Below are 10416 nucleotides of genomic sequence, written 5' to 3'. Positions count from 1 at the left end.
AGCGCTTAGCAGCCGGCAGATAGGAATTTAACTTATCTACTTGAGTATCTTCTAACCACGTATCTAAATTTGCTTAAAACAGACTTTAAAGTTGTCTTATCCCTATTCAGAAATATTTCAAGAAATAAAATATGTAAGTGTATATTGCAAATTTAATTTCAAGCCAATCGTGCTTTTAAATGAACATTTAAATAAATAAACTGGCAGAAAAGGCGCAATTTAATTGTGGGAATGGTACAGACCTACGGCAACGATCGGTAACACTGGTTTATTATCTGAGGTGCGAATGTATTGCAGGTTTTATTAACGCTAAAAGAAGATTACATAACTGTTTAACCTTAGGCATTTTATTTTGTTCCCTTATTAGGAATGGAGCTCAAGGGGAAACGTCTAAAAGCAGGGTAGCAATTTCCATCTTGTGTTGACTTTGGTTTCATTTTTTGAGTTTCTGAGTAGTTTTCTGGCACGTTATTCGATTTTTTCCCACCAAAACAATTTACTTATAAAAAATAGATCTGCACGTCCCTTCCCTGTTATTTTCCAACCTCCAATTTTACGCCGTTCTTGGCACACTCTTGAATAGTGCCTTGCATTTGTTATGTATACTCAGACACCCCCTAATTCGTGTAGTACGGACCGGTTGCAGCCGGAATGTGCGGTGGGTATACATAAAATTCGTGCTGCAAGCAGTGGCGTGAGTTTAAAAATTATGCTGCATACTTTTAGCGCAACGCGTATTTTTACCCACGGGGATAACAGTAGTCGGAAAGGGCACGAAATGTGATAAAGGTGTGTAGATATTTAAAGTGGGGACGCTAAAATTGATTTGTGCGCGCTTGGTGAAACAATTTGAGCAACTAACCAGCAGACGAAAAATAGGATTTTGTGCCAAACCGAATTGTCAGTGGCACTTCCAAGCTCGCTCCCATGGGACAACACAGTTCGCTTTCTATCATCGTTAAAAGAATTAACTTAAAGGTCCTCATAGTTATTTATTGTGTCTAACGAATTCTGTCATAAAATAGCATCCACAAGTATTATTCAATTATGAATTAGTTGTTCCGGCTTAACGGTGGTGCTGCACTAAAGTTTTGAGCGAGCAAAACAAAATTTTTAATGGGTTGAACACCAATTAAAATCATCTTTAGACAAGAAATTTATTAAATTTAAATGGCCATAGAGCACGCAGATGGGGTGGCAGGCAAAGAGTGAGAGCAACTGGTCATGGGCATGTGTTCGGCAACTCATGAGAACCCGTGGATTCGCCTTAAAACCTGCGCTCAATAAAAACTCGAAATGAGAAAAAGGCACGCAGGCTAAAGTGAAATCGCATGTTGATATGTGTGGGCGCGCGCCACTTTGAAATATCCCACCGTACGCAGCCTAGCCCCAAAGAGGCCCCCTTGTTCCTATTGTTCGCGGCGGAAAATGCCGGCCACACGTCCACAAAATGTCCTCCTGCTTTCGGTTTGAGTTCAGAAAAACGAAACAAAAACATCAGAGTCGGCTCCCAGTGAGAGCCAACTTGGCAACTTTATTAAACGAGCTCGTCTAAAAGCTCAGAAGACATGTACTCTGACTCACCCATGTCCTTCGTCTCCCCACTCGCATCCTGTGCGTGAAATTAATTTGTGGTGTCGGCCTTTGGTCAACTACTTGCGGGCCGGGAATACGGATACTGGTCTGGCCTGGTCATAAAGCACCTGTTCGCTGCCCGCGCCCCTGAATATATGCTACAAAATGCCTAATTCGCTGATGAAAATAAGTTATTCCGTTTACGTTCAAACATGTTTGAGTGTGTTTGGATGTTTCCATCCCACTCACATGGGCGGTCACTACGTTTCCTGTGTCACCTTGGTCGGCTATGTTTTGAGTCTTTTTCTATTTTAATCTTTCTTGTGGTTAGTTTATTTTTAAGGGATTTCACACTCTTAATTATTTGTTGGAGGTCTATTTGCTATCTTTTTATTTGGATTACTGTTCGGAAATTGTTTTTAGAGTCTTCTTCAAAATGGATTAGGGTATTTTGTGCTTTGCATACGTAAGAAGTTTGATATATCTCATGGTCATGGTATCAGATTGTCCCTTTGTGAACAAGTTTTAGATAGGGGTAATGCAGTGGTGAACTTTTTATATGATGAACAATAATTTGTTAACATTTATAGAGGGTATTAAAAGATTGCAAGAATTGATCAATGACATATATATTTTTTAAGTGGCCCAACCCAAAATACAAAGTTCGTTTTTTAAAATTTGGTTAACAGCGACTTGTTTTAACGTCGACAAAATATTGAACCTAGAATTAAAATAAATACAGAATCTAACTGTTAAAAGAAATTTAAATTATAAAAAATACGCCCTCTTTAACTCCTGATTGAAATCATTTGATAAAAAGTAAGTAAGTAACAGGCCGAGAGAGCACTTGCGACCCTGTATTCTTGAACAGACGAATCGTTCCATGACTGTCTCTCTTTCTTGTTGTCCGATTGAACGTCGGCTTTCGGGAATTATAAGAGCTAGATTTGTGCAATTTAAATTGTGAATACTTATTATTTCTACGCAGCGCAAGTTCTATTAGGGCCACAAAGCCCAAAAATATGTGTCAGTTTATATAATACAAAATAAGAAATGAAGCTAGTTTCGGCAAGCCGAAGCTTATATACCCTTCAGTCATCAAATATGTCGATCAAAACGCAAAAAGGCTTAACAACATCGAAGCTATGACGATTTTTCTATTCATTCTGTCATTCCATATTTTCGACAACTGTTCATAAGATAGCTATATGAAATAGTTGTCTGATTTTAGTAATATTTAACTCGTTATTGCAAACTTCTGACTGAAATTATAACACCCTTTGATCTACAAGGTTATAAAAAAGCGACACATATTAGAATTATTTTTCAGGGATTTATGGAATCCTCAATGATAAGGATTTATTATAATGTCGACATTATATACCGAATTACTTTGATAGATTTTACATTACCTTTGCTGAAAATTTATGTACCATTCGCAACAACTTTAGTTTAGTCACAAAGAAAGGGTTATATGTAATTAATTGTTTTCCACGCTGGAAATAGGCGAAAACATTTGGTTGCAGGATTAAACCATTTATTGGCGCTAAGTAAACGTATAAAGTCCATATTTACTTAGTATTGCTTCATTTGTGTTTTAATCTAAAGATTAGATATTTTGTTTATTTAAAACTATCAAATTATTTTATTTTTATTATCTTCAGATTTTTAGTGCACCTTATCTTATCTTATAATTAGAACTATATGTTTATTAGTATACACAGCATAAATTTAACTGGCGCCTGCTTGAATTGCTACTCTGCTCGAAATTGATAAAACCGAAGCAAATCTTAAGGGTGCGAGGCATTGTAGAAAACTTTTCCCCTTGGCAATTGGGTGGGCTTAACAGACTTTTTTGTGCTAAGTTAGTGGATCAGTATGGGCGTGGCATTGGCTGATTTAGCCTTAATCAGCTTAACACGCATTTTTAATGCGGTTTCCTGCTTCGCAGCTGACAAAACTAAAAAGGTTTTCGTTTATTGCTTTTAAATTATTGCTCATTGCTTACACAAGTTTTCAGCTGCGATGGCTTTTGTGGGAATCGAAAACAGTTAGCCGGCGGAGGAATGAGTGTAACCAGTGAAATAAGAAATCAAGTCAAGTCTGAACAAAGAATCTATTTTTTTATGTTTCCTCAGCCGTCGGATGATGCCTTTTAGACATTTCAGAATTATTGGGGCATTAAAGCATTGACAACGAATGTAGGGTTCAGGCTCCTAACTGATTGAGTTGCGGTGGGAAAAACACCAGCGGAAGTTGAATTAATCAAGCAGAAGGACCAAGTTATTTCATGCTAATTGGAAGGGGTTAACATGAACTGGTCCCTTTGTTCCGGGTTATTTACAAATCTCAACTGTGGGCCACCCGCACAAAAGATTTTCTAATTCTTTTGGTTCCAGTGCCCGGTCAATAGTTATCCCACTCTGCTTGTCAAAAGCACGCATCAATTTTTCTTCTTATCCGTTTCCATCAAAAGGCTTCGAATCGAACCGAAAATCTGCCAATAACACTCAAATGCTTTTGTGGATCTCTGTATCAAAATGGGTTTGCCTGTCAACGTCAAACACTTCTTGTTAGCAAGTGTTATATAAGTTCACGCTGCTTTTCAATTCCTATACATTGTCCGGTCCCTTTATTGTTTTCTGCCGCATTGGCATTTTTCGACCTTTTCTTTTTTTCGATTCCCTTGCAATTTTCGACGGAATTTTCACGTAAACAGGGTGTTTAGGTAGTCTGTTGCAATTATTAAGTATGCATATGCTTTGATTAGCAGTTTTACTTTACATAGAAAATAACGATGAGCAGTGGCGGACTAAGGACTTTTGAGGCCCGGGGCGGTTTTGTCTTGGGCCCCCCCCCCCTTCTCATAAATTCGTCATATAATGATTATGAGATTATCAATAAATAAAATTCTTTAACAAGAAATAAATTTATTCACAATATGAAACTACAATTCGACACGAGCATTTTACATTCAAACAAATTGAAGTTTGTGTTTTCTTGCTTTAATTGAAGAGAATTTGTTGATCACTTCGTCGAAATCTATTGTGGACGCGATTTGTCTCTCGATGGACAAGATGGCCAGACTGTTCAATCTTTGTTCACTCATCGTCGACCTCAAGTAATTTTTAATCAGTTTCCATTTCGAAAAACTTCTTTCGCATGAAGCCACTGATACACATATCGTCAAAAAATACTTCAGAATGAGGCAAAGATTTGGCAAAGATTCATTAAAGTCCCACGTTATGATAAACTGAAGCGTTTCCTTTGTCGTCAATGAACTGGCTGCTTCGATCGTTGTCAGCGAAACTTTTTGATTTTTTATGTTTCATGATCGCACATGATTTTTAGCATTGCGAATGATACGTTAACAACATTTTTTTCAATTTTTCAATTAATTGGGGGCCCCTTGCGGGGCCCCCTTGATCGCGGGGCCCGGGGCGGACCGGGAAAAGTGGGAAAGTTTAAGCAAGATAGCTTAGTTTGCGTAGAAACAAACAGACGGACAGACGGACAGAAGTACAGACGTATTTCGATTCGGATCGTGATGCTGATCAAGAATATATAATATATACTTTATGGGGTCTGAGGTGTCTCCTTCACTGCGTTGCAAACTTCTGACTGAAATTATAACACCCTTTGCTATGCAAGTGTATAAACATACACAGTTCCCACGCGTTGGCCATCGTTACTTTGCGGAAAAATAAACGCGTTAACAACGATTTTATTGAATCCCCACTATAAGACGTGTAATCAAACTGGCCACGTTTCACATACCCCAAGAATTTCCACTCAGTAATTCCATTTGCTCGAATAAATTCACTTTAGCTGCACTAAAACGGCTTCAATTATGCTGTCAGCACAGAAGTTTTTATCTAGCCTGAGGTCAGGTACCCAAGCCCAGCACGATTTCTATTAGAGCCCATGACATTGGTGGGTCAAGCGGCTTACGACTTAATTTCCTGTTTCCACTCATAACCAGGTAGGTAGAACACGATTCCTTGCCTGCCATCCTTTTTGCTAGGCTCTTTGGACTTTGTCAAACACGCAAGGGGAAAAAGCGAAAAAGTCACTTAATTAAATGTTGCCCATACGCAATGGTGCTCGGGAAGCAAACAGCTTTCTACTCGCTCTATTTGTCTGCGAAGGGTTTCTTTGCAAATCCTTTGAGTGACTTTAAGCCATCGTCGCCCTATGCAAATACACTTGGCTAAACAAGCCAAAAAGGCTACACCTGAAGATCCTGGCACTGCAGCTGCAGCACGAAATCCCCTAATTAAATGTAAATTACAAAATGCTTCAATGAAATGCTGTAAAGGGCGGGTTAACTAGGATGGGGCGACACGGAGCGGGTTGAGAGTAAACAGCAAGTGGCGTTGTCAACCCAAGTTGAAAATTGTAATTTTCATGCTTATTACAATATTTATGCGCACTAAGCAGCTGCGGATCCATAGACGTGTCCTTGTCTGGTGGCCTTGTGTTTGACTTCTGCCGCCTCTCCTTTTTTGCGTTGTTTTCACCCCGTTGAATTGTTTTCTTATCATTAGTGCTGATGAAATGTAAGCCAACGAGGATGTCAAAGTTTTGTCTTCGCAGCGTAATGGCTGCCATTTCCGCTATGCCGAGACAACAAGAAAGTCAAGCTGGCGGGGCGTTTCGCATCTTGTAGATAGCGGATCCTCATTCCCAACTTTCAGCCACAGCATCCTTTTGCAGCGTTCGGTGCCTTGCTGCGTTGGCATCTCCGGGCTTGGCAGATGCAAATCCCCCGCACTGTACCCTTTGTCCAATGGCTCACACAAAAAGTATTAGTTTTCAAGAGGATTTCTTTAAAATGGTCATTTACCCCAAAGTGTCAATATAGCGACATATTTGCATTTACACATGGAACTTCTTGCGGGAGGGAAGCCAGAAAAAGTGGGGCAGTAAGCCCAAAAATTAGAAGTCTGGTGACTAGTTTACGTGCTGCGTGGGAAGCCACACTCGTACAATAAAGTTAATGGGCTAGTATATAAATAGGGTGTGGCCATAACCATTTTCGGGCCGGAGGGAGAGGCCCTGCAGGTGGCAGTCACTGGAAGTTTGACAGTTTTTCAAAAATTTTTACAATTAGATGCGAGATAATTGCAAAATGGTGGGTCGGTAAGATTTTAGCTCCAGATGGCTTCCAGCCACTACCAGCCACACCCGAAGGATTTGTATTGTCTGTGACACTTGTCAGTTGTAGCTCATGCGTTGACGGCAGCTCTTGTCGATTGAATTAGGACAGAACCCTTACCCTGACAAGAACCCTTTTGTTGAAACAGCCAAGTTAATTTTGGCTTATTAGCGAGGTGATTAGGGCACATTAATTTTCAGTTGAGCAGAAAAGTTGGTCTGGGGACATGTAAACTTTTATGAATGGATAAAACAAAACTGATCTTAGTTTTTTGATGTGTTGAAATTGACAATCCTTATCTCTTTTACGGAAATACACATTATAAATACTATAATACACATTATAACTTTGTTAGCGTATACACACATAATATGCGAAACAAGATTTCTTTGGGGTCCGTCATTACCTGAGCCACCATTGTGTTTTTGTGTTTAGTGGCTTAAACTTAAAAGTAATATATTTTTTTTTTAATTTTATATTAGCTAATTTTTTAAGTATAAATAAAAATAAACTTTAAAAATGATCAGGAAGTTACCAGATATAACGGGCAAAGTTTAAAAAATTAATTAAATACTTCATTTTTTAATTTTATGTTTGTAAATTTTTAAGTAATTAAGTAAGCGAAAAGGTTTTAAATTATACGGAAGTTTTAGACATAACACGGAAAGTTTAAAATTAGTTTTTAGGTTAGTAAGAGATAGTTAGAGTTAGTTTAGAGATACATACATAGTTTTGACATTAAAGACTAGTTTACATGGAAATGGAAGGACTTTTATGCCTAAATCGGTTCAGATGTTGATGCTGATCACAAATAAATATAATTTTAAATAATTAATTTTTTTACATATTAGTACAAAAATCATTAAATTATGAAATTGTCTTTTTACTACACAGGCATCATTTTTAGGGTATTGAGTTTTCTAAGGTTATGGACTTACGATTATTAAGCCAGGTTCTCACCTTGTGGGGGAAAAACGGGTTTTTTCGGCTTATCGAATAGATATACCGTATGTTCAAAAAATGTGCTCAAAAAATTTCAGATCAAAATTTGAAAAATTAAAAAACTGTTAACGCGTTTTTTTTCAAAACCAAGTTTTTGGACCTAACGGAAATGATTAATTATAATGATCTTTACGGTTTTTGTGATTTAGATTAAGCATGAATCACTTCCGGTAGCGGGACACCTCCTCGCCGACATGCAACCACTCACGATTTTCAATTTCAAAATTTTTTTTCTAAAAATAAATGTAAGATGTTTATATACAGAAAAAAATTTTAGTTCTGTATCTTTAACCGTTTTCTCAAATAATTTTCTAAAAACAAGAAAGAAAGCTAGCTTTGGCCGAAGCTTATATACCCTTGCAGTCATTAAATATGTCGAACAAAATACATATAGGCTAAACAACATCGAAGCTACGACGATTTTAGTATAAATTTTCCATATTGTTCATATGACAGCTATGTATATATAGTTGTCCGGTTTTGATGAAATTAAATTTGAAAGTCAAGACTCATTAGAAAACTCTATATCATTATTGTCTAATGAAAAACAACAATGTTATCATTTTACTTCCGTTATTTCTGTATAAGTTTTTCGATCTTTCCTATGGCAGCTATGTATATGTTATAGTACTCCGATTTTTATGAAATTTTATGAAATGATGCGCGACGTCATCATTTTTTTCCATTGTTTTTTTTCGATCTTTCCAGCAGCGGCTTTATAATTAATCCGTTATGCGATTTTGGTCAAATTTAATTTGAAATTCAATAGTAGTTATGTATTTTTTCCATCTCTTATATGGGGGCTATCTAATATAGTCCTCCGATATGGCTCGTTCCGATAAACTGCGTGTAAAACCTACATAAAAACAACACAATACACTAGTATACGTAGAAACAGACAGTCGGACAGACTTGCTGATCAGAGTATACATATGTATATATGTACATACATATGTGTATACTGTATACAAAAACAGATGAAACGTGAAGGAACTGATTCGCAGATCTTCGCAGCCGATTTTCAAAAATAATACTTACTAAATATTGATTTATTTATTAGGGGCAACTCAACTTTTACCTTTGCAGAAGATACAGTGGATGACATTTACTGTTACAATAAATTATAGCATTCATAATTAATAAAAATTATAAAAACACAATCTACGTACCTCTAACTTTAATGTTCGTTCCACTTTCGGATTTTAAATGTTTGTTTTTTATTGTTTATATATGGGTAAATAGATCCGCCATTTTTGAAATTAAAATTCCAAAATTTTCAAATGGATTTTTGGCCTATGGGACCGACCACTGTGCAGCAGTTTGAAACTACCCATTGCAGTCAAAAGCTTGCAGATGTTTTCCCAGCTGTAACGTCAAACAGTTTCGACGCAATTCATGGAACAAAACAATTTGATGTTTGATTAATTCTAAAGAACTTAACAATGATTGCAATTGCTAGGTATATAAAAGGCAAGGAAAAAGCAACTGAATCAGTTTGAGTCTAGCACTGTACAGCTACAAAACACGACTTTGGCAACATAATAAGCTCACAATGCAGTCTTTTTCAGTACTTGCCGTGCTCATCCTGGTCGCTTATACCGCCGCCACTCCTGTGGATCATGCTCACCACGCTGGTCCAGGCAAGCAATCGGGAAACTCCGGCGAACTTATTCACTGGACTACCGGAAGCCAAGCCAAGGGTGCGTCCACTTTTAACGAAACTAAGTCGGCCAGCTCCACAGATCAGCCAGCCACCAGCGTCGAGCCAGCGGAGCCAGCCTCTGGCGTTCCATCTCGCCTGAACTCTACCTCACAGCAGGAACCCTTGCCGATTGCCGAGGATAAGGAAACAGAGGTTCCCGGTATCCAGGGGTCTGCAGCTGCCCCTACCCCAACTGTTGAGCTTGAATCCACCACCTTAGCTCCACCTTCTAAGTTAGTTGATTTCTCCAAAAAGCACTAGGAAAAGAAAAGTGGACGCATAAATATTATAAATGACAATGGGAAAAACATAAAACAAAAAAACAAATCTTGTTAGACAGCAAAAGTAATAATTTTATAAATTCTATTTGTCAAAACGACTAATAAATAAAATAAAACGCGACAATGACCGAACACTTTCATTGCGTTTCCATTGTAATAAATTGGTAAGTCGTCGACACTATGCCGCTTTTTATAAATCAGTGCTATGTTGTATATGTGTAGATAGGTATAATATTTTTCCCAAGATGCTTGCCGGTTTGATATTTCCGTTTGATATTTGATGTTTCAGCTTGTTACTAGGGCATTCCAGAGCAAAGGGTATTATAATCTCAGTCAGAAGTTTGCAACGCAATGTCCCGCTGCCCCCTGTTTTCCTTTCTGTTTCTATGTAAACTAGTATCTTAGTATTAAAGCTGCATCGAAAAATCGACATATGTAGCTTCGATGTTGTTTAGCCTTTATGTATTTTGTTCAATATTTTTGATGACTGCAAGGGTATACAAGCTTCGGCTCGCCGAAGCTACATAGCTTCCTTTCTTGTTAATTTGTTTTCTGGGCGTACGTGCAACAACTACAAACCTTTTGGTAAAGTTTCAGCAAGAGTTTGAACTGATCTAAATACAGTAGAATCCGCTTATAGCGACTTTCAAGGGACCGACGATTTTTCGTCGTTACACCCGGAAGACGCACTAAGCAGA

This window comes from Drosophila ficusphila, unplaced genomic scaffold, assembly GCF_018152265.1.
Source record: "Drosophila ficusphila isolate 14025-0441.05 unplaced genomic scaffold, ASM1815226v1 contig_106, whole genome shotgun sequence".
Lineage (NCBI taxonomy): Eukaryota > Metazoa > Arthropoda > Insecta > Diptera > Drosophilidae > Drosophila > Drosophila ficusphila.
This window is presented reverse-complemented; position numbering follows the sequence as displayed.